The sequence below is a fragment of the Leucopleurus acutus genome (assembly GCF_964270905.1).
Source record: "Leucopleurus acutus genome assembly, chromosome: 8".
Classification (NCBI taxonomy): domain Eukaryota; kingdom Metazoa; phylum Chordata; class Mammalia; order Artiodactyla; family Delphinidae; genus Leucopleurus; species Leucopleurus acutus.
The window spans coordinates 37,093,854-37,111,100 of record NC_139151.1 but is presented as its reverse complement, the minus strand read 5'-3'; positions in this window follow the sequence as shown (position 1 = coordinate 37,111,100).

The window sequence follows — 17,247 nt, the reverse complement described above, 5'->3', positions numbered from 1 at the left end:
ATGTGTCTCTTTAGAGCTAAAATGAGCCTCTTGGTTAAAGCATATAGATGGGTCTTGTTTTTTTAAGCATCCAGCCACTTTGTGCCTTTTGATTGGTAAATTCAACCCATTTATGTTTAGAATGATTATTGATATGTAGGGACTTACTACAGCCATCTTATCATTTGCTTTCTGGTTATTTTCTCTTCCCATTGTTTCTTTTCCCCTTTGTATCTGACTACTTTTTTAAATTGGTTAGTTTTCCATGGTTATATGCTCTGTTTCCCCTTTTTTACATTCGATGAACCTACTCTAGACTTTTGCTTTGTGGTTATGATGAGGCTTACATAAAACACCTCACATAAAATAGTCCATTTTAGGCTGACAGCAACTTATCCTTATGTGCCTATAAAAGCTCCATCCTTTTTCTCTTGCCTATATATATATATATTTTTTCTTTTTTCTTTTTCTTTTTTTTTTGCGGTACACGGGCCTCTCACTGTTGTGGCCTCTCCCGTTGCGGAGCACAGGCTCCGGACGCGCAGGCTCAGCGGCCATGGCTCACGGGCCTAGCCGCTCCGCGGTATGTGGGATCCTCCCGGACCGGGGCATGAACCTGTGTCCCCTGCATCGGCAGGTGGACTCTCAACCACTGTGCCACCAGGGAAGCCCAAGCTCATACTTTTTTGATGCCACAATTTACCTCTTTTTATGCTGTGTATTTGTTAACAAATTATAGTAGCTATAGTTACTTTTAATACTCTTTTCCTTTAAGCTCTATACTAAAGTGGATAACACACCATCCTAACATAGAGTTATAGTGTTCTAATTTTGACTGTCTTTTCTCACCTTTACCAGAGTGTTGTGTACTTTCATATGTTTTCATGTTGCTGATTAACATCTTTTCATTTCAGCTTGAAGAAGACTCTTTTCAGCATTTCATACAAGGCAGGTCTAGTGGTGGCAAACTACCTCAGTTTCTGTTTGACTGGGAAAGTCTTTATACTCCTTCATATCTGAAGGGTAACTCGCAGGCAAAGTATTCTTGGCTGGAAAATTTTATCTTTCTATACTTAGACTATGTCATTCTATTCTCTCCTGGCCTGTAGAGTTTTTGCTGAGAAATTTGCTGATAGAGTCATGTGGATTCTTTTGTAGGTGAATGTACCCTGGCTTCCTTAAAATTCTTTTTTATCACTGATTTTCATAAGTTTCATTACAATATGTTTTGGAGAAGGTCTTTTTGCACTGAGAAAACAGGGTATTATGTTAGCTTTGTGGACTTGCATATCCAGTTCCTTCCCCAGGTTGGGAAGTTCTCAGCTACTACTTCTTTAAATAAACTCTCTGTCCCCTTTTCCCTCTCTTCTCCTTTTGGAACACCAATTATTCTAATATTTGGATTTCTGAATGAATCTGAGAGATCTTACAGGGTTTCTTCACTTTTTAAGAACTTTGTTTCTCCCTCTCCTTCTTACTGAATTATTTCCATACTCCTATCCTCCAATTATTTATTCTTTCTCCCATCTTATCTGCACTGTTACTGATGCCTTCTATCTCATTCTGCATCTCATTAGTTGAATTCCTCAGCTCCAGAACTTCATTTTTGATTCTTTTTTAATTAATTTCAATTTATTTTTGTTTCAGAACTCCTTCTGATCATTGATTTTATTCCTGTACTCTCTTTCTGAGTATCCTTATAACTTGTTGAATTTCTTCATAACAGCTAATTTGAATTCTTTATCAGTTAGATTTCAATATTCTATGACTTTTCTTTCTGGAGAAATATCATTTTCTTTTTGTGAAATTGTACTTTCTTGATTTTTATTGTGTTTGTAGGTATGTGCTTTGGCTTTCACATTTTATTAAGATGCATATTTGATAGGTTGCATGCCAGGGAAAGGAAAATCCCCTACAGCAGGAGACCCTCCTGAGACAGCAGCATGGGGTCACCACCCAGAAGGGGAAGATGGTAAAGGGACTCCAAGGGAAGAGGGGAATTGTAAAGGCACTTACATGTTTATGTGGTGTTGCTAAATAAGATGAGGAGCCTTTGTGTCAGTGAGATCTAGAAGGCAGCAGCAGCTTGGGTTTTTTTACAGCCCAGGGTTTTTTTTTTATCTCTGTCCAGCAAATGTTGGGTGCAGTTTCACAGGATATGAAAACAGGCAGGTCCTAAATGGTAGAAACATTCTTATTTGGGCTATATTTAAAGCAATTGGATGTGTAAAAATTTACCTTTGTCACCTATGTTTTCAAGTTAATGGTCCAAGCTTACTGTGAAAAAGTAAACAAAATAGCAATATACATGGGACATCTTTTCATCATTCATGCAACACTAGCATACACCAGTATAATATTCCATGAAAACCTTTGCAATACTGAAAGTCACAGACAAATTGTCTTCCCACAAGACTGCACCAGATTTGGAGGTTCATTTGTAAACTTTGATTACTCAATCATTTTCCTTTATTACAATGCTCCTTATTCTATCCCTTACCCTGTGCATGACAATTTTTAAGTTTTTGCCTGTGTACTAAAACAATATTCCTTTTTAGTCCCTGTTACTAAATTCAAGTCAGTGACTGAAGTCCTCAAACCTCTTAACCCCTATCTTCTAGTTTTCTTGCATTCTTCTTTCCTCTTCCTTCTTTCCAAGTTTTGACGAAATCTCTTGCTAACTCTCTAGTTCTCTTTGACCTTTTTGTATTTGTATCTTTACTGCTATTTTAGTACTGTTGCAGGAGGGAAGAACTAAATTTTAAAGAATAAGTAAGATATCCATAAGAGAAGAAGGAGAAAACCTTTATTACAAAAGAATATACAAAGGAACAATTTTAAGAAAACTGAAATATGCTAAGCTCCTTCACTTCTCACCAACCAGGCATCTAAATCTGGTCTGCTGGTTGGTTTATCTCATTCCTATATATACTGTAATATATACTGTTCTGTCATAACTTCAGAGTGCAAAACTGTCTACAATGAGCAGTGACCGTATAGTTTGTGCCTTGTGTTGAAAATTTTAAGTATTCTTCTAAGCATCATTGTGAAAATTAAAATAGTGAGATCCATAACAAAATAATCATTTGGGCATGTGTGATGAGAAAAACAACTTTTGAGGAAAACTTTGTTTTTTTCTGATTTGCAACTTAGCACTGTGTAGTATGATAACCCTGCTCACAACCAAAGTCTGGACTTTTAGATAAGGACTTATTTTTAGGCTGTCTACCATAAGTTTTCGCTTTACTTTTCCTGGGTAACTTTTAAAATAACCACTTAGAATAAAGCCTGAAAAAATTAGTGACCTCCACCGAAAACATCTTATAAGCCATAAGTGCTTGCTACCCTGCCCTCTCTCTCCTGCTAGCCTGTGACCTGGGCCAGAGGACTGCCTTTCCCCTGGCTCAATTGTGCCCTCTCACTTCAGGGATCTGTGAGTAATAAATGTTACTGCTTCCTTTATGTGGGTGTATTGAAACTACACCTTCAATGAAAACTGACCCCACAGGTTTCACATTCTCAAAGTGGGAGCTGAGATGCTGAAAGAGCTACCTGCTGCCGCGTGTAGGTGGCTTGTGTCTCCTCGTTCAGCAGGTCACAATCTGTGTATTCTTAAGTCAGTACCACAGCTCCAGCTTCTCAATACAGGAGTGCTCATTCTAACAAGTGTGTAAAAAAGTTCAGAGTTTTAAATTACTTCCTCTAATTTTAAACAGTTAAGAAATGGCAAAGCAAAGAGCTGAAACTCATACACCTGACATTAACACTTCTCATTCTATATTCTCCTTCTCCAGGCAGGTATGAAGTAAATATGGGCAGCTATTATAATCCCCGGTATTTTAAATTCTGTATGTGTGAATAAAAGACAAAAATTAGATTGAAACAGGACAACACTAAATAGGTAGGTACATGTTTAACAGACTTCAGACTTTATTTCAATTTTGATCTCCCTACCCAGGACAAAAATATCTAGTAATAATTAGATCATCTAATCAACTTAAAATCCTTAAATATGGGTTTCCCTGGTGGCACAGTGGTTAAGAGTCTGCCTGCCAATGCAGGGGACACGGGTTCGTGCCCCTGTCCAGGAAGATCCCACATGCCGCGGAGAGGCTGGGCCCGTGAGCCATGGCCGCTGAGCCTGTGCGTCCAGAGCCTGTGCTCCGCAAGGGGAGAGGCCACAACAGTGAGAGACCCGCATACCGCAATAAAAAAAATAAATCACTAAATAATTCTAACTGGTGGACTTCTTATACTTGTTTTATACATGAACGAGTAACTATTAGAATGCTATTGACTCCTCATGACCTCAGATTCTTGTTATAGTAAACAATGCATCATTGCCTCTCTTCCCTGAATTTTAAAAGACCTCTAGCTCTGAGTGTCCTTGACATGGGTGCTTTGCATTACAATGATGGGTGAGATATGAAGCTTGTAATCTAACCTGTGGGGATGTCATGTTCCTAAGTAGCCAGAGACCCCTCCACATTCTTACTTCATGCTACTTTTCCAATTTTATCAATTTTATCTCTTTAATTCTCCAAACAAGCACAAATACATGTTTATATTTTCTCATTTCTTTCCTTTGCTGACTGCTTTATTCTCATTTACATATTTCCCTACAGCCAATCCCCCACATTCCTTCGAGCCAAATTCAAATTTCACCTATACTAAGATTCTTTTCCTGATTCACCCATTTTTCTCAAACTGGCCATTATCTATCCATTCTATGGAGTCCTATAATCTAGAGAAATGTGAAAGGCTCAGTATTTGTAGGCACCAGGTACTATGGAAGAACAAGGTGAAACATGGTGCTCCCATGAAGAAAATCCTGAGAAAGGAGACAAATAAAAAGGGGAATCAATAAGAAAAGATAACATTTTGGAGAATTAATACAAGGGGTCCAGTATCTTATCATTAGTAGATATAGAATGAGGCAACAGAGGAAATGGATGAGATAAAATTATAAATAAATATGATTGTTTCCCATACTGGAGGATATCATTCTCAGGATTGGTCAGGAAATTTTTTGGGCCCATTCAATCTGGAGAAAAAGAAAAATACATACACATATTAACATATATGGCACTAAAGTCAATAATTATGAAATTGCTAAACACTGAGGAAAAATTAATAAGCAGAGGGTCCTAAAAACTATGCCCTAAAAACTTGAAGAACAAAACAAAATATCTTATAAAAAAAGAGAAGAATCACAATGTCACAAACTTCTCAACACCAGCAACAGGAAAAAGAGGAAAAGACCTAGAAATTCTGAGAGAAAATTATTTATATGCCAAAATTCTATCCCTATTGAAAGTAATAATCAAGTCAGGGAAGTATAAAAGTGTTTTTGAACATTTGAAGAGTCAAAATATATCTATCTTACAGCGTTTCTTAAGAAACTACTGAAGATGGACTCCATTAAGAGGAGAGACTGTTAGGATGCAAGACTAGAGATGATCTGCAGAGGCTGTAAACCATGTGTGAGGGGTGCTCTTGATTGATTCTTATGGTGGTCAGGTTATCTCTGCAGTTCTTCCTGCTATAATATTACCCAATTCTGATTTATTAATAGCGAGTTGTAATTCTCCAGTTTTATCATATTGAGAAATTGTTAGGTTTTATTTTTCAGAATTTATACATACTTCTTGAAGTGGTTATCAATCAGTAGTCAAGAAACACTTCTTTATAAATGGTTCACACATATGATTTATCACATGTAATTTATCGACAGGTGCAATGTAAATAATTTTTCTTGATAGATAGTGTTGTTAAAGCAATATTGAAGTAGGTGGTGGATCAAAGAGAGAATGTACAACATGAATAAAGGCCATCTGGGAACTTCCAGCTTTCAGAGTCTCTAAATAATTAAATAGATGCAAATGCATTCATAGTAAGGAAAATTAATTGTTTTCATCATGATATAAAACTGATATGTTCAAAGACATGATACATTATCTCATAAGAATCTCCTCTTATGAGTAATCTGAGTTCTTATGAGTAATATTAATAATGAAAACATACTTTTCTGGTTAAGCCCTTTATGTATTCTTTATTTTACCTTCTTTCTACAAAGAAAGATACATTATAAATTTTTATCCCAATGCATCTTATGATCATAATATGAAGGAATCCTTTTCCACTGGAGCTCCTTTTTGTTTCTTTGTATATTTAACATTATCAATTTCTCTTCCTTTTAATTGTGATACCCTTGATGTGACTGAAATAACTCAGAATCTCATTCTCTCTCTTTCAGCCTCTCTTTCTCTTATACACAGACACAGACACACACACACACACACACACACACACACACACACACACACACTCCCAATATATGTCCTTTGTATTCAATATCTTGCCTATATTATTAGGGCTGCCACATTAACAGTTTTATTCATAATAGTTTTATATCATATTGGCATTTGTTTTCATTAATAAGACAAAAACCTCATTAGCAGAGACTCTTACTAGTATTTTGTCATGGGAAATAGTTTCTTCATTTTATATTAGCACCATAAGATGAGATAACAAATGACTACTTAAAATCTTTGCAACTCCTCCATTTGAGCAATGAAACACATCTAGCACAGTGAGTAGGAGGATATTGTAGATGCTGTATCTATCTTTGTTCCAAGAGATTTGGTAAGAGACAACAGTAACAGTTACAGCAACAGCAATTAAACATTAGTTTGTGTGCTTGATATTCTTTGTTCCTCTTTCATCATTTTGAGAAGAACCTATCTCAGACTCTAATAGTTTGTTCCTAGATGTGATAAGGCCAAAAATTAAAAAAAAATAATATTTACGTCTAGGCATTGACACTAATAATCATGCCTTTACAAGTGTTGTCTCTGTTCCTGCTGCACCACTGACAAAAACAGATAGTGAGATGTATTTCCACCAGTCTGTGTTGTCTAAACTAGTGATATTAAGGAAAGGATCAAAGGAAAAAGAGTTCCACACTTAGGGAATGGACCTCAGTTTCATTATTATAATTCACCCATTGATAGAAGGGGTATGTATGTGAATTATTTCAACAGATATCCTATGTCTTCAGAAGGCATGATTATTTTTAGATAACTCAAATTAAAAGAGAATAAACAACCCAACTTAAAAACAGAGAAGGTATGAGAGAGGCATAAAAAATACACTATAAGATTAAAAACAAGCTTTGGAGCCAGATATACCTAGATTCAATTCCCATGTTGGCCATTTAATTCCATTGTGACTTTGGTCAATCTCTTTATCTTTCTTCATCTATGAAATGTAGATAGTATTAAATCTGCTCAGAGTTATTGTTAGAATTAAATAAAATTTTAAATGTCACACTGATCATTTATTGCCTGGTATATAGTAAATTCTATATTTGGATTGCTAAATCAAAATATTCTAAGGCTGAGATGGTCCCTAGAAGTCATCTAATTCTAAGTTCTAATCTCTTACTAAGTACTTCATTCCTTTAGTCATTTACTTAGAAGCAGATGTCTACTAGGAAAGAAAAAATTTTCAGATTACTTTCTTATAGTTGGGGTAACTTAGATTTACATTTGTACTACAACTGTGCTTAGAATTGCTGTAAAGACTTTTTTCTTAATATTTATGGTTTATATAGGTGAATAAATAAAAATGAATCCTCTCCCCCAAATGTTACTTCACTTAATTTCATTTTGTATTCAAGATAAATGGCAATCTTAAAAAGTGCCTAAGAAGAGTGAAGAAAGGAAAGTGGTCTTGAGGTCAAGTAATTTCATACATAAAAGCAGCCAATATACAGAAAATATACTCTTTAAGGAAGACATTATAATCAAGCACATAAAATCACCATCTCTTAATAAAAATTTTCAAACAAACAAACAGAAAAATGTGATCCATTTTATAAAGGAAATGTTTTATATCTTGATTGAGATTATATTTATGCAGGACTACACATTTATCAAAAATCATCAAATTTTCAATCAATATCTATGCATTTCACTGCACATAAAATTTAGCTTAATTTAAAAAATAAGGGACCTAAGGTTTTGCTGGGTTTATATCTTGATTGTAAATAAGGTGTTAAGATCAACCTAGTGTTCAGGATGGTAATAGCAACTAACTTTATGTAGTCCAACAAGGGTTGGAAATGAGTAAGCAAAGATAAAGGGTTTAAGGTGGGGAGAAAGAAAACCAAAACTGTTTTGTTTTAGATTTGCAGAAGTTATTCCTTGGCATTGCATGATATTCTCTTCAAAAAGAAAACAATGCCTTTTTCAATTTTCATTTAACTTTTGTCTTTTAGAAGATTTTCAGTACTTATTACATATCATTAAGCATATTCTTGCATATGGTTTCCAAATTTCTAGAATGTTTACATTGTAGAAAAGTCTACAAAGTTGTCAGTCCCTTAGTATTCATTTGGGTGGTATAATGCTTGGGTACATGCTCTTAACCATTACATATGTTGAAGTTTCAAGCTGCTTTAAGGGGGAATATTGGAACCTAGACTTCACAGAAGTTCTTTTATTTTTTTTTAAATTTTGCTCTGCATTCCTATCTTATATCATTATTCTGCGGTCTTATAGTCTAGGAGTCTATGTTAGGCTCCTACTGAAGGCTTGGTCCAGGGGTGCATTGGACATTCTCTGAACACAGACAGCCTAGAGACAGTTGAGGCCTGGAATGATGAGGAATGCTATGTTGGCGTGTAAGCAAGAATTAATGGATAGAAACATATAGGGGAGAAAAATTATTTGTTCAAAATGAAGACTAAGAGCAAACCCTGGGATCAGAAAGAAATTAGTTCATATGGGGCATGAAATAAAATGAATTCCATGAAAAACCTAGTTGAAATTATAAATTGGGTGACTTCTACAAATTAGTTTTAGGAATAGATGTGTTAGAATTCTCCAGATAAATGGAATTCTTTAGATAAACTACATATATAATGTTATATATAGGATATATAGATATAGATATAGGTCTCTTATTCATTATGTCTAATTTTCTATCATCTACCCATCTACATATCTCTGAGAAAGAAAAATCTATCTCTGAGAGAGTAAGATACACACACACACACACACACACACACACACAGAAAGAGAGAGAGAGATATCTCCAATTGCTTCTGTGTGTGTGTGTGTGTGTGTGTATATATATATATATATATATATATATATCACACAAACACAAACTAATGAGAGAGAGAGAGGGAGATATCCCACTTCTCTGGAGAATCTTGACTAATACTACAGATAGAATCAGTAGATTCTATAGATAGATAGATATCATGAAGAAATGATTGGCTCAAGTGATTACGGAGACTGAGAAGTCCCATGATCTGCCATTGGCAGGCTGGAAACCCAGGAAAACCAGTGGTGTAATTTAGTCCAAGTCCAAAGACTTGAAAATCAGAGGGGGTCAATGGTATAATTCCCTGTCCAAGGATGGGAGAAGACCAATGTCTCAGCTTAAATAGGCAGACAGGAAAAAAAGGAAGTAATTCCTTCCCTCCTCCACCTTTTGTTCCATGTAGGCCCTCAATGGATTGAATGATGCCCATCCATATTGGGGAGGGCAATCTATTTTACCGAGTTCACTGATTCAAATGCTAATCTCATCTGAAATCACTCTTGTAGACATACCCAGACATAGTGTTTAATCCTGAAAATCTGCACAGACAAGTTGACCTGTAAAATTAACCATCACAAAAGGGTTCCATTCTATTAAAATGTTTTGGAGCTGGAGGAACACCATGATGCTCTTGAAAAGTGGATGTGATTTCCCAGAGTGTAATTGGAATATGTCAGAGAGTGGGGTTTGTTTTCGTTGGCTAGCTGATACTATGTCTGGTCCTTTCAGGATCCATTTTTCTTCTTACAGAGGATATGCTCTGCACATATTACTCAAGTTCATGACTGAGGGAAAGGAAATAGTCATTTCCCTTTTCCATGGATGCAACAAACTATAGAAGGACAGGTATATCCCTAATCAGAGATGAATGGCACATGTGAGAATATGAACAAGTTGAATTTGTTGAATTTAAGCTCAGAATCATCTTCATGCAGATCATCACACACCATTTAAATTAAATACCAGAGCATTTGGGATCAATATAAGCAAGTGTCACCTTTAGCTAAATAAGGTAGCACTTTAAAGTTACCTAAACATCAAGATTGCATTGATTGTGTCTTTTTAAAGTATGTTCATTTACATTATAAAATCCTGCACAAAATTTCATAATTGTGTAAGTGTTGCACAAAAACTAATATGATATGCAAATATAAATGTCATATTGTCTCATTAGTCATGTGTGAATCTTTATTACAATAAACCCCAAATCTAATTTGGAGTTTTTACATAATATATTTTAATTCATGGATGAAAGATTTGCATTGTAATTACAAAACTTAATTAAGTCATTCATCTGACAACATTTATGCAGATTTATACATATTCAACTAACATCAAAGCTAATGACACTGGTAAGTTTTACCCTGGTTTCCAATATTTTAGTTCTCAAATTATAATTTGGATATGTGATAGTGAAGATAAATAGTGATGCTCTGGAGCATGCATTGCATAGTGGAGAAAACTCCTTAACCACTCTTTCCATTTCTCAAAGTTTTTTAAGTCTCACATCTTCTGAGATGTCTGTAAAGAGAATAATATTAAGTTGAAATATAACTTTCCAGTTGCAAAAACACTTACCTCATATTAATACTGTAAGGAAGATACTGATAGTTACACTCATTTTAGAGATGAGAAACTTAGAAAACTGAGACTGATTTCTCCTTAAAGCATGAAATTACTAAATTGAGAAGCTAGGCTCTGATTTTAGTCTTTATTGATTTCCATCTTTCTTAAATGCCCAGAGCATGTTCTGTACCACTCACGCTGACTTTTGATCATACGATGCCTTAGAGTTATAAAATAATATCCTAAGAGCTGAATCACATATCGTGTAAAAAGTACTGGAAAAGTCATCTGTTATCTATTATTACACATCAACTCTGAAATTTCATTGAGAATTTATGATATAGAGTAAAAACTTATAAGTGTTTTATATACATTATCACGTATAATCTTTATAACAACCTTGTGAGGTAGATACTATGTTTTTCTTCAAATGAGAAAATTTAAGACACAAAGAAAGTTTTAAAATTTCCTAAGGTTATACAAGTAGTAGGTGGTAGAATCAGGATTCATTTGCTTCCATGTAAATTCATTTACCCCTATTTGGAACACTTTCAAAATAAGGAGAAGTTTAAAAATGTATCTAGACTAATCTGTGACATTTAATATAATTGAAGGAAAATAAAAATAGGACTTGTAACTGAATGGGTTTAATAAACAATCATAGTGCTTGGTTTCCATGTGGATTTCACATTAACGTTCTCTCTTTCCAATACTGCAGTATTTTAATAGAATGTGCTTCTTTAAAAGGGTTGTTTGTTGATTAAAATGATTTACTGAGGGCAGTGCATAAAGATGAATGTTTCCATTCCAAATCTGATCCTACACAATAGGCTAAAAATAAATTGACTTTTGTTTAAAGCAAAATCTGTACTTGACAGTTAAGCAGTGTTCTCATTTCTGAGAACTTTATGGAGGTGGGAATTTAATAGAAGTAACTGGACAAAATTCCACAAAAGCACTCCTTCATACACCAGAGGCATGAAACTCAGAGATAAGTGTTCCAAATTTCACGCCAATTGCTCTAAAGCCTTGCAAAACACCAATGTGTAAAAACAGGTCATTTTCACTGAACCACTGCCAACATGTCAGAGTAAAACATATTTCTTGTTGAAATGTAAATGATTGGACCCTAAACTCTTTCCTAATATATTTGGCATACAGGAGATTTGAGGTCACTGTTTGACCTATGCTAAAAATAAAAGCCACAGACATTGGTTGACCTCAATTTATTACCTGGAAACCACTCTGCTATGAGGGAGAAAGGACCTTAGAGTTGGAAAGTTTGAATATCTAGTTTTCGTCCATATAAAGTAAAGCTAGCCTTGTAAATTGTAAACTAAATATGTTTACTAAATATGCATAGAATACACATCTACTTGACAAGGACCTTTTATATAGAAGTAATTTTATATTAAAAATAAAGTTTGCAATGAATTATCTATTTTATATTGAATCTTGGCAGTTAACTTATTCTGGATAAATGTTACATTTTTCCATTAACATCAAGAGATTAAGAATTGGGAATATGACTTATGTTTTCAGGAAATAAGTACGTATTTATAGACAATTAAGGGTATTAGTTCTTTCTGCTTCTCCTAAATGCTCCCAGCCCACTTCCATAATTCCCATGAGAAGCCTATTTTGATTGATTTAATTCTGTGATGTTGATTTGCCCATATTAACTATTGCACAGTAACTGTGTTAATACACTATGCATATATACTCTCTCTTCTTCCTTTCATAGAGTCAGGGTTGAGCCTTTTATCATCATAGTAAGAGACTCAGTTGGTGTTTCACTCATAAAGAGGAGTAAAATATATGAATTCTGCATAAATGATAAGCTGACTCAGCCAGTTCTGGCATTCTTTTTGTCTCTCTTTCCATTGGCACAGTCAGAATTAGCTAAATACCTAAATTCAAGTTTAGACTTGAGGAATAAAAGGAGGTCTCATAGGCCTAGGTAATCTCTCTAACCTTGAAAATTAAATAAACAGTTGAGGGATAAACTTGGATAAAATAATGATCTTTCCCCTTTATCATGTCTCTCATGCATTTACTTCTTGCCTGAAATTAAATTAAAAGGGTAACTGGGTTAAGGTAGTGTTTGTGCATTCCTGGGCATGATACCATCTAATAACTCTTTACTTTCATGATGATTTATAATCTCGTCTACTACCTTCTTGCTATTAATAACATTGGCTGAGCACAGTGGGAGATGAAGATATACTCAATTCAGTCATTTCTAAATTTTTATTTTAATCTCATTCTTGTTCACATGCATAATAATCCATGGGATAACCTGATTTCGATATCTAGCTTGGACTTCTGCAGGGTGTGTTAAATATAGTTTATTGCATTCTTGCACGCACAAAAATAACCCACCAGTGTGTTGAGACTTTCTGTAGAAAAAGTGTAAATTATGCCCACTGGCTTGGATGAGAGGGAAGCATCTGAGCAGGAAAGGCGGAGAGATCTAAACTAGAACTTAATCTTATTCATGCAAATAATCTCATAAAATAACATGAACCAATTCTCCAATAAGCAGTCGTTTGAACTTATGTCAGCCACTTAACTTCTCCAGAAGCAAATTTCTTCATTTGTGTTACCAGATTTTAGACTAGCAGATAAGTAGCAACCCTTCTAGATCTAATATATCATGAACCTAAACTTAAAATCCTTAAGGTGAATACTAATTTTTATTTCCCCTCCTGAAATATAGGTACCCTAGAATAAGTGAGAAGTTGGTGGGAACTTAGAAAAAGAAGAGGTAAGGAAAGGATCAAAAAAGAATTACTCCAAAGGATCCTTGAACCGATGGCTGGATTAGAGTTCAGCCACCTCAAGTACATGCCAGGTTTAGAATGCAGTTAAAGAATTATCAGAGCAGACAAAGAGTTTCTAGGTAAAACAAAGGAAACATCATGCAAAAAGATACCTGGATGCCTTAAATTGCTAATGTCTACTTCTGCACTGTTACTTTTAGTAACTGAGGTCAGTTTATGCACTGAGTACTACATTAAAAGGTCTTAGCCTTCAAGAAATGCAAAATGTTAGTCTTAGTTCGATTTTTACTTAATTTCTTCTATGGCATAAGTAAGGGAAAAGGTTTCTTTAACAAACTCCTTTAAGAACCTAATTGGTACATTTGACATGCTGGAATCCTACCTTGACAGTTGATTCCTTCAGCTTGAGATTTTGATTTCTGTAGAAATGTAATCCCCCGTGGGAGAAGTATGGCTTTAGTTTGAGTGTTTTTGATAATAGGTTTTTATATGGCCCCACCATGAAGATCAGGAGCCCCAAAAGATGAAGCAGGAATAAAAAAAATGTGGGAAAGGAGAGGCATGGGTCAGGGCCATCTTATTTGGATTTTCCTGTCAGAAATCTCTTCTTAAATATCCCCTTAACAATGGATGCAACTGCATATAAGCATCACCTTCATTCATCATACTCCCTAAAAAGCTTTTTAATTTTTTTCCACAAAGAAAAATTACAACCTCAGTGTCAGCTCAATAAATGGTATGCATGGCTATAAAGCCATCTTATATGACAAGGATAAATCTTTCAAGCAAAACCTACTTCTCATTCAAGATAGGGTTACAGCTGCAATAACGTTTACAGATTTAAGAGTTGAACTGTGGGAGAAAAAGACGTCTGAAGGAAAGGATTTTGGCTTTATATTGGCCCAACCTAAATATCCTAAAACCCAATGGGGGGTGTGGGGGTTGTGACTTTCCCCACTACTTTGTTGTAAGTTTCAGAAAAGGTAAAATGGAGAAAGTGAGTTGAGATTATTAATATGAAAATGTGTGTGGTGGGTGTGGAGAGGGAGGGAGAATTTATCAAAATGGCAAGCATTTATTATTTTATTTTTTACATTTTAAGCACAGCAGATCAATCAGTCAAATGTATTTATTGGGCTCATTCAAGATCTCTAGAACAATTTTTCCCAACTGTATTTCTGCTATAACATATGTGACAGTAACATATATATGCTTGAGAAATCCATGGCAGACCAGATTATATATTGGCTTTAATAAGAGAACTGAGTCCTATGTAAAATTGAGGATGAGCTATCTATATATTGACCTCAGGTAACAAATTTTCAGTACTCTTTGTGGAGGGGTAGTGGTTGTTTACCACCCACATGCCATATGGTAGAGGTTTAGTGAATACTTACTGTATCAATTAGTGGATGGATGTCTATGGTGGCACAAACTGCACCAAAATATCTGTACCCTCAAAGAGTGTGGATTTGTGAGGTAAGCTGAGGCAAGAGGAGTAATAAAGAAGAGAAGCTTTTTAGTGTAGAGATGTATTTCAAGGGAAGAAAGATTCCTATGTATTTGAAGTCTTTATGTTCAAGATTATTTTCATTTGTTCTTTTAACAAATACTTTTTGTGTACCTAGAATAAACTACAATATATGCCAGGCATCAGCAAAACAGAAATGAATATGACACAGCTCCATCTTTGAGTTCTCATTCCCTTGGGAGTAATTCTCATGTAAACAAAGAGTTATTTAATACAGAGTCTCTTCTTCTGAAAAGACATGATATAGAGTGTGACAGAGTAATTTTAAAATTAGAATAGCAGTTCTCTATCTCATAACTGGATACAACACTGTTACTTTCTCATTTCTTCCTAGTTCTGTAATCCTATAATCCAGAATAAATATGTATCAAGGACAAACATATTTTGATAACTAAACATATTTGTAAATTTAATTGAGATTATATGCAGAGACTGATAAACTTCTTCCCTCAGAATTCTTTCAAAACAGTAAAATTTAATATCATTTTGCCACTATGTAAACTGAACTCTTTAATTCTTTACTCTTTGACCAAGATTTGAAAACAGTTCTAGGAACCAGACAGATTTCACTCAGTAGATGATGTGCTTTTCTGAACTCGGAGTGACATGAGGATTTTTTCCCTTTGTGGAACCCAAGATGAATTTTTGAATGTCAGCGAGGCATTTAATATTTGAGTACCATATCTGATGAGTCTGTTAGACCTTTATAAGTCCACTTCCTGGGATCTTTTTCAAAGGAGAGCTATAGATATTTTGTACTTGGCAAGGAGGAAGCATGAACTCTTGAAAAAGAGGTAGTGGTTAAATTAAAGGCATTAAATTGGATGGGATCAGGAAAGTAATATGGTGAAAATGGCTTATCATGTTAGTAACCTTGTGCTAAGAAGGGCAAGCTCTGTGGGAGCTCTTGGTGTAAGCGCTGTAGAAATTACCAAAATGGGAGAAATCTGAGCTTTTTAAATGTGATAGGTTTGATCTAAAATCTTGTTTTCCTTATTGTTCTTCACACACAATTTTCCAAAATGAAAAGACTAGAAAAAGTAACACCGTATTCCTTCATTCTGTCTGTTTTGTACATTTATTGTATGAGTGTTTATTTGTAGAGAAATAACAAAAGCCTCTGCAAACTCTATTCTTCCTAAATAACTGCATTTCTACAATCATTATTTTAAAAATACTGAATAGATTTTAATGGACTCTATTTTATTCCTTTCCATGGGAGCTATCACTTACACCTGTCAGATGTAGGGATTCAGCAAGATATAAATGGAGCAAACGAAAAAAGACCAGAAATTGAATAAAATGTATCCAAGAGGTAGAAAACGTGCTGATAGAGCTATAAGTGTGGAGAGTGATAATTGCTTAGTTTGGCTGGCAAGCATAATGTATCAGGATTATTGTATTCTCTGGCTATTTATTGTCCAGAAAAAATGTTATCAAATGGGACTTGAGAATGAAATTCTACTTTAAGTACCAAAAGTGACTGGGAACCAGGATGCATATAATATTAAGCGTTCAGGAAGACTAGGAGGTGGTATAAATGGTAATAGGACTCCAGCTACTATGGTGTTCTAAGATACTCCTCAGAAACAGAGGACATGCATGCCATTGTCACTGTTAGACCTTTATAAGTCACTGAAGATGCCTACAAAATGTAGCTTCTGCAAATTCAACACCTGGTTCTGAGCCCATGGCCAGAATTGGCCAGAATTGTTGCTGTTCTGCTTCAGAACCGGCCATCCATCGACTTTGAAGCCCTGTTGGAAAAGACTTTATGGCTGAAAGGCTTAGCCCAGGCCTTTGGGGGGTTTCTCACTCGGCCTGATAATTAACCTGCTGAAAAAGTTATCCAGTCCAGCATTCTTCTGCATTCCAACATTGTCAGCCTCGTTAAAACTGGGTGACTCTGAAAGTGGACTCTGGAGAATCAGAAGTTGTAGATGGGCTTGTTTTCCAGCATATCACTCTCCTCATGTACTTGGCTTACAGGAACCAGTTTCTCAACGTCTGCAACTAGAATTGGCAAAATCATAGTAAGGTTTATTCCTAGATGCGAGCAGAAATTTAAGCTGGTAACCAGAATAGGAATTTACCCTTTTTATTGCTGCATTGTATCATTATGGTATTGTCTTTAAGGTAGTAAAGTGTAGTGGTTAACAGTACAGATTTAGCAGCCAAAATGCCTAGGTTCATAGCTTAGCTCTACCATGTTACTTAACCTATTTACCTTAGTTTCCTGTACTGTAAAAAAGAAGTGATAGATGAATTAGTGAC